At 41.6% G+C, this 8832-nt stretch overlaps 1 long non-coding RNA gene across 2 annotated transcripts; it reads left to right on the top strand.

Moving 5' to 3' along the window:
- On the top strand, window positions 1-4323 carry LOC111259120 (uncharacterized). Of its 2 annotated transcripts, XR_002679429.2 has the most exons (5): window positions 1-257; window positions 1887-1988; window positions 2423-2598; window positions 2880-3156; window positions 3739-4323. It is a non-coding gene; the product is annotated as an uncharacterized LOC111259120 (long non-coding RNA). The 2 variants fall into 2 exon arrangements; XR_002679428.2 differs by lacking the exon at window positions 1-257 and having other exon boundaries at window positions 1662-1988.
- Window positions 4324-8832: the final 4509 nt, after the last annotated feature.

Here is an 8832-nt window from a genome sequence, read left to right as displayed (position 1 = left end):
AATGGGGCTCGACGAAGATGGATGTTGAACGCCTGCTGCTAAGGAGTGGCCGTAGCATTAGATTAGATAGTATTTTGAGCATGAGGCGTGCAAAAGGGTACAGAAGATGTATATGTAGTTCGTAGAATACTAAGATTCGGAGTGCTCTCGGTTGTGTGACTGCTTATTTCACAGTCGGAGAATCACTAATTTATAATTAGAGCAGTCAAAGGCGAACAGTGATTAATACAAACTTAGATGATTGTCGTCCTCTTAAGGTATATACGCATATTTGATGAATGTTATGGAATATGGTGAAGAGATTGCAATTCAATTGAACCGTGTCTAAGATACTCAGTCGTACATTGAGTTTAGTCAGTGTTCTAACGGTATTCATTTTATGCTTTTAATTGACTCGTGTAAGTAACTACTGAATTAATTATGACGAGCGATTTTCATTGCAGGATAGAACTTACTCAGCAATTACTTACTCAATGAATACCATTAACAGGATAGAACTAAAACAATGATGAAAGGTACATTCAGGTTTTTAATTCACGTAGTTACAGTGTGGAATGACACAGAACTATGACGAGAGCGACACGACATAAAATAGTAACGATAAGACTAATAATAATAATAAGAAAATGAAGGATTATTTGGGCAACCGAAATATTTTCTGTCGCACAAAACTACAATACGCATCTACATTACATTGTATTAAACTTCCACTCGTATGGTCTTTAGTCCATTTTGAAAAACATGCAGCTGCCAACAAACGAACTTGGTAAAGAAAACTTTATCTGCGATGCGCGTAAGCGCTTAATCAGAAGCCAGAGAACATCTATTATCGAACATACATCTATCTTGCCACTTTTACAGATTACATTGAATGTTCAATTGTAATATTTTATCACACACCTCTTTTACGTTTTTTCCTCCGATTTGTGTTTTGAGGTAATGATGGAATGGAAAGGATAAATTAGCAAAGACATTCCCTTGTAACACTTTTTCATACGCAGCTGAAAGTATTGGTTAAACATGAACGTGCTGACTAGTCTGGAAAAGCACTCTAGAACCCTTGGATTGAATCCAAGTGCGACCCGGGCTTTTTTGCACAGAGTATGTTTCAGAGATTAACTATTGTCGTACGATCCACCTATTTATTTAACATCTACAAAAACAAACTTTTGTTTAACCGTCATTAATTTCCAGATCCAGTGAGCGACTTTTTTTGGTTGTTATTATAGGTTATAGGGTTGGTTAATGATTGTAGGTAGATATTTTTTAAAGGCTTTAGGTTTGGCATGTACGGTGAAGAGTATTGCGTCTCATCTACAAGAACCACCGACAAGAACTTGGAGCAACTTTTACGATAGCTCTTAATAGTAGTACTAGTGAAGTTCATTCGGTTGCACTACGGCAAAGCTAACCCGATTGTTCATCGAGAGGCAAAATCATGCACCACACCAAACCTTCTAGTTATAATTGTAATAACCTTCTATTATAACATATTAACATTTATTATAATTAATAAATAATAACAAACAAAGTAGAAATCGAAAATGTTTTTGCAAGGGGTATTTGTAAACAAACAATTGCTGTAAACATCAGGGAAACTGTGTAACACAAATGTTCCACGTGCTATCGTTAGTGTTACTTCGGATTTATTGTACAACTTAGAGATAGCAAGTCGTATACCATATAAGATGTTTTCATTTTTTTTTTAAGGCAAAACCACTAATTCATTTTCAAGACTCGGGTAGCGTCAGTCTGGTAGCGGCTGTGTCCGATGGATATCTTGCGGCAAACCTTTCTAAAGACGTCCACTAAATATTTCAGAGTGTGACATTAGTACTCCGTATTTGGTTACTACGGCCTTCGTCCTACATCCTGTTCCCTTGCAGGTTGTACGAGGAAAAGTTTTTATGCAGTTGACACGCAGAAAAACAGATATGACAACACCCCGATTTACAGAAAACATCCAGAGAGACTTCTCCATGACAACAGTAAGGCTCTATACCATGGTTAAGTATGACCTCTGTCAAGATTACGTTTCCTACATCACACTTTTCGATCCTTCGTTTATTAAAAATACGCAAACGAAGCAGGTGGTCTGTCATAAACAGAGCGACTTGGCTGAATAGTGAAAAAATCATAACCGTAGCAAAAGTGATGGCAAAGACTCTGTCCATTTTATTGCTAGTCTTTTTGAAGTGACGACGAAATGATCGCCCTTAAAACGTGTCAAACATACTTCTCGTGATCATCTATATTCAATGCCCATTTGCTCCGCGATTTCCTCTGAGTAGTCTTCTAGTGCGGTTGCAATGCTATATTAGCAGCGTGACAACAAAAAAATTTGCTTAACATCTGTTTTCTTGTGAATTAAGTCGTTGTTGTTGTTGTTGTTGTTGTATGTGTCGTTTGTTAAATGTTTTAGATCAAGCTACACGATCGAACTGCTCGCTATAGTTCATTGAATTGATTAGGCGTGCAATTGGGTGACGCCTTACCCGGTGGTTAACGACCTGTTTACGTCGGCCTGCGCGGTAATAACACCGCTTGTATGGCCATGTTCACACATGTGGCCCCGCGTACAGCGAATGCATCAACCTGGTACAACATGACAATTTTTATCAAAATATTTAAAGTAAGCCCATGATATCAATGCTTTAGTAGCCATGCCTGGTTTGGTATCTCGGCTTAGGGGATAATGGTAGCGCCTCGTCTTGAAAACTCGGAAACAGTTCGACGTTAGATGCTACCTCTAGATGGTTCGTTATCGAGGCGCACGACCGCGTTAGGCCATATAATGTTACACCATAGGGGAAGGCAGCAGAGGCTTGCTCGGTAGACTAACAAGACTCTTCTTTGTCGCCTATCAAAATCAATAAAAGAGGTGCTGATCCGACTTCAACTGACGAAGGACCTGTCGGAAACGATCAGTAGCCTTAATACGAGCTGCACACGAAACACATCGCGCGGTTTCGGAGTCTGGTTTAACGGTTTTGCATGTACTGCGTATCGCATAGGAGACCCAGCAAATCTACTTCAGGGAAAGCTGGGTGCTCATATGAACTATCGGTAACCATTCCCAGTGGCGTTGACTCAAGCAAACGGCAACACTGGTCGACGCTGCAGAGTGCGAAATCATCCAGGAAGCATCCGAACTAAGTATGTGTATACATGCAGCAACGCAGGTATTGATAGCTATCAACTAATCGTCCCTAATCCCTTTAAAGTCATTTATTTCGAACACATTGGCCTAGGAAAAATCCTATCACAGCATATGACCGCAAGAAGCCATCTCTATGCTCACCAACTCACTTGCACTAGACAACTTATCATCCTATAGAGTGCCAATGGGCAGCTAGCTAGCTAGCTAGCTAGCTAGGCTGATAGGGGAAGCTTGCTTTTTGTATAAACCAGTTTCTATTATCCATGGCCTCCTTGGGCTACAATGCACCTAGAGTGTACAGGTGATAGATGAAACATATGTTAAAATATATGAATCGGATTTTATAACTGTAAAGATATTTTCTATAGCTATCGAAAGGCCGAAGCGTTCCGAGTGTGGGGAATGCACTGACGTAAACAGCCACATTCGTAGATTTGACCACCCTGGTTTCTGCATCAATCTATATTATTGCTATAAATTATTGCTAATCTATATTATTGAACTGACAGAAGTTTGTGTCCGTTGCTAGATCAGCACAATTTAGTGACGCTTGGAAGAGAAAATGTTTCAACTTTCAGGGTTACGCATCTGATCTCATCAAACATTTGACTGACGTTTCGTAATCCAAGTACTTTAAAGCAAGCTCATTAAAATTCATAAGAAGAACAACAGGTGCTTCTAATGCTGCAAATTTACGAAACGGTATTAAAAAAGAGAGTGCGAAAATCGCATGGGGTCGTGCAGGTTCCTTCCGGATTATCAGCCAGCAGAGGTTTATCGAATATATATATATATATACGATAAACCGATATGAATTACCGCAAAAGAGGAAGGCTTAGCTCAATGTGAGTCGGGCCGTCTCCGTCGATTGGTCTACGAGAGTCGTTTTGAAAGGAGCGGCAGGCAGCGTTAAGCCGTGACCGAATCGCTCGGAAATTGCGGTCAAGCGACCTAGCGACGGGTCTGACTAGTCTCGCTCTATGCCTCTCTCCCTTGTTGTTGATCCACAACTAGATCTTCTATTGGAAATCAAAAAACCCATGAGTCTACAAATTGGCGTACTTGTTAAAAACGCTAGATATAGATAACGCTGCAGTTTACGCAAGCAAAAAATGCTCATTCTTCAATAATAATAAATAAATCGGATAAAAATTATTTTCATATATCATATCACAATCTATTAGATATGTTGTTAATGATCAAAACCCATTTCCTGTTTCTGTTCCTAGTTAGATTGGTTGATAGCAGCATGAGTACTAAATTAGGTTCCGTAGTCCTGCTTATAAATCTGTAAATAATAGACCCATCGTTAAATCCTTACAAATTATAGGTAAGATATAATAATAATAATAAGCATTCAGGAGTGGATAACTTTTGCTCCAGTTATGGACGTCGAAGCGGTCGATATAAATTTGGCTTGGATATAGATTTAAATTACAGCATATGACATGGACACAGCTGTACATATAGAAAGAATGGATCAATGCACATTGCAAAATGGCGATTTGCGGAAGTAGATCCTTTGAAACAATCGAACAATGCTTCTACATTTCAAGCTATTTCAGAGCCATATTGACATTGCCACTATGGTATGGAGACACGTTAATTAGGTACAGTATAACACGCACTAGCACTGTTTACCAATTCGCTGAACTGCCTCAAGACCATTTTGAATCTCATACCTAATAACAACGTTTTCTAGTTCTTTATGTCATTTACTTGGAAAACGTCGTCAGATATTAAATGATTACCAAATGTGAAAGTAGGTATTAACGCCTGCTATTCGGCAAAGCGGCGAGCAGTTAATTTCGATGAAGTCAAAATCTGTAAAATGGAAATCATAACGAAAAGTTGGCAAAATTTCGAATATGTCGATTTATGTGTACTGCAAAATTATTTTTGGGTAGAACTTGCGACAAGGTTTTAGAAGTTATCACCGAAAACCTATTATTACCATCAAAGGAAATTTTCACCCTTTGTTGAAATTTAACAAACCCTTCTGGTAAGCTTCATTGCACCAATTTAAATGACATATTATTAATTTAAGTTTATTTATTATAATAAATTATGAAATAAAAAAAAATTACCAAAAAAAGTTACCAATCATTCATTTATTATTTTCAGGTAGCATCCATCACATTTAAAACACGTACATTTATAGAAATCGGCATACTATCTTATAATATACATACGACAGCTTCACGGGTCTGGCTAAAACAAACGATATAAGACGTTTCGTAGAATGGTGGACCTGAGTTTTGCGGGGTTATGTACGATATACCAATGATTGCTGAAATTCTTTTAGTTACCGAGCCAAGCGATTGAAATTGTAAGCGGCAAGAAGCATAGGGCAAACACAATATTCATCAGGTTCATGAAAGTGCCGTAATCAGCGTAGGCGATGATAAAAGCCATGCACTGCATAGCGCGTCACTAAATGTCTGTTAGACATGGCAAGTCCGTCTTACATCCCGTCCATCATGATTTCCGTTTAACGGAATACGGGATCGACCTCCGTGAATTTCATATGATCGACTTCATTTTACCAGGCTTTTTTGGAGTATTGGATAAGCCAACAGGTTGAAACGACGGAGGTCCTCAGCATACAACGGCCTCACTGTAGACAAGTCTGCTACGGGTTGTCCGGTGCAGTTACGAGGCTCTTATGAGGAACGAGGCCATTGTTCGGTTAAATGCTCGAGATTTTCTAGTGCGAGATCATATAAGATTAAACCCACCTCGTATGTGGCAATTGGCGCAGGTCAAAATGTCGCAAAGCGGTCGACGAAAGGTGGTGGTTGGTGGAAGCTATCCACGCCTTTCTGTGTTCTTCTGTAGTATGCTGGAATAGACTTCAGCCATTATACAAAATCAGCAACCCTGAATGAGTGAATAGTTCAACACGTATTAGCAGTCGATCAAAGTGATAGAGCAGTGTGGCCGTAACTCTGCCACCTGTCGTGAATTTTACCACCTTGGTTAGGTTGGTGGTAAGTCCTGATTACAAGACGGCGAAATGTAACCTCGCGAGGACCCGCTGGACATGGAAACGAATTCTCCTCACCTGTCTTAAATAAAACCCTTTTCTAAAAAATTCTTAGACCGAAAAAGGAATTGGCTGACGTTGTCACCCTGGACCACACCTGAAGTCGCTAACAGCTCTAAGACCCCACCATCGATTGTATCACCGTCTAGGTAACGTATTTGCCTGCTAATGGCAAGGAAGAGTTGTGATCTAGGTTCGAATCAGGGCATAGACAGGCCGTTTCATGCTGGCAGGAGCCAGTCAACAGTCTGTCTAGTAGAATACCTAATGCCGATACCGGACGTAGGACTAAAAATACAGAAAGACCCCATTATCGAGTGTAACCATGTTCTTCGTCAGTATAACTGCTATTAAGTTCGTGTTCGCCGAAACGCCAATATCGGCGAGGATGCTTAAGACTGGATTCCTTAGGACAACGTCGAAGATAATTTTGTAACATAAAATTTATCGCATAAGTGTATCGTAGACTGGTACCGAAAATTCGCTTCATGTCGCTTCAATCGAAAACTCCCTCCTGAATTCTTGTTGACCCACGTCCTTCAGGAATACGTTTAGCTTCCTTGCCAGCAGCTACGAAAAAAGTTAACAGCTAGCGCTTCCTCTTTGTGATTCTGCGATATAACCTCAGTTGGCTTGGATAGACTTCGTTTATTAGGATGATGAGAGGCGCTGCATCCCGCCAGTGAGGAGTAAGCAGTTCGAAACGAAAATAATCCCTGAACAGAGTAGAGCAGAACAGCGCCAGGCGTGCGGCATTCTTAGAGAGTTCATTCCGAATCCTCGGGGAATTCGGGTCCCGCCGCCTTTCCGGAGCGTAAGCTTCCGAACCCCGATATCACTTCCAGGACCGAGATCTCTTGATCTAGCCTTTCGCGTTTGCCCGTTGTCAGTTTATCCCATGCTACGCTAGGTAGCGAGACCCCTGAGGTACGGCGTAATTGGATGGGAATATGGCGAAGTGGTCGATGAGCACTGATGAGGCGACGAGACACGATATAGGTTTGCGGTGGCCAGGCCATGGTTGATGTAGGGCCTTTTTTATGGTATTTCTTGTGCTGAATGGGATATGTTATTTGATAGATAATTGTGAGCGCTGCGGCCAATAGCCTCGCTGCCGGTCGGAGTGTCACTAGAAGTTTACCAAAAATTGCGGGATATCAACCTCAACATCAATCAAATTCAGCACTGGCAATACTTTAAGAGCCTATTTCAGGAGCTTCTTCACCCAATTTACGCGGTAAAACTTATCCTATCGGATGACCGTCCTGGTATAATCTTACAGAAATTTATGGCCGGAGCTGTCACGGTTCACAGAGACGGGGACCCTCTCCGACGCATTTCATTTTATCCACACTTACGTTCTTCGCGTAAAATGCGTATGGTAGAGTGTACTGCAGAATCGATAAAAGTTAGTACGGTGCTTCGGTTGGCCAACTGGCAACGATGCTCCATCGGCATCTCGAAAGGAAGCGCACTACTGAACCCATAATGGCAGCGCTAGAAGTGTAACCATGATGTGTCTTTAGAAATTAGCATGCACCCTTTATCACCTGGTCATACACACACACGCACTGTTACAAGTCCTAACCTAGGGCCAGACAAAGCTATAACGTTGTCTTCCGCATAGCACGGGATGAGGTTTCCAACACTGATTACAAAACACAGAATCCGCCACTTAGGCGGTTGTGAACTGAGTAAAATCCTCATAAGTCGAATGGGCCGGTTTTCCAGGTCTTTTTGAGCACAAGAACATCGACTGTATTCCAAACTTCTTTTGCGAGTAGCGCTGATGTACGTTCCGCTGGATATTTTTAGTGTTTCTCACGACTGGCCCCCGGCTTCTGCTCTTAGAGCGTGCTTCTGACAGACTGCGAGATTTGAAGCTACTGTTCTTGGGGATGGTCTGTGTTTTCAGCGCGATCAGAGTCTGTTCTGAAAAATCTTTGACTGCGGCAACGCCGTGATAAGCGCCGGCACTTCGTTGGATCAATACGGACAACAGAGGCTTTTTCAAATGTGTGGAGCAGCTACGATCCTTACGGAATTCATAGATAGGGCGTACGCCTAGGCGGACAGACTGTACTGTCGAATCTCGCCGCGGCTGTGATTGGCGTAGCAAACGTATTCCCGCGGCCGCCTGCGTGCTTTTCTTCCGTGTTCTAAGTATACCTGATCCTCACCCATAAAAAAGATTTTATATGGAGCCTTCTTAACTACACCACTCTTATAACTGTATTTGCAACTATCAAAGACCTAGCGCTGCGTGATCAAGAGATGCGCAACAGCAAATAGTACACTGCTTTAGACTACCCTTCCTGATAATGACCTTACAATCTGACTCGAGGAGGGAAACAGATAGGACATGACGCTCGGACTCTGGATGTAGCCCTTTCACTCCTGTAGCAAATTACTCAAATGCTATTATGAATTCGTACTTCTTGAACTTCATACACTTACGATAGCCTGCTTGCTACCGGGTTATTTGAAATCTCTAGATGCTTATTTGTTTTGGCTATCGCACTATTTATGTCCATTTTCCCGTCTGTACGTACCGCGATGGGTGCCTTCTGGAGCAAGAAGTTCCGCGAAGCCGGCCCATAAGGCTCGACAATAGCGTTGCTAAGAG

Source organism: Varroa jacobsoni, unplaced genomic scaffold (genome assembly GCF_002532875.2).
Source record: "Varroa jacobsoni isolate VJ856 unplaced genomic scaffold, vjacob_1.0 scaffold_295, whole genome shotgun sequence".
NCBI classification, from domain to species: domain Eukaryota; kingdom Metazoa; phylum Arthropoda; class Arachnida; order Mesostigmata; family Varroidae; genus Varroa; species Varroa jacobsoni.
The sequence above is the reverse complement of the archived record's forward strand: the minus strand, read 5'-3'. Positions and strand labels throughout refer to the sequence as shown.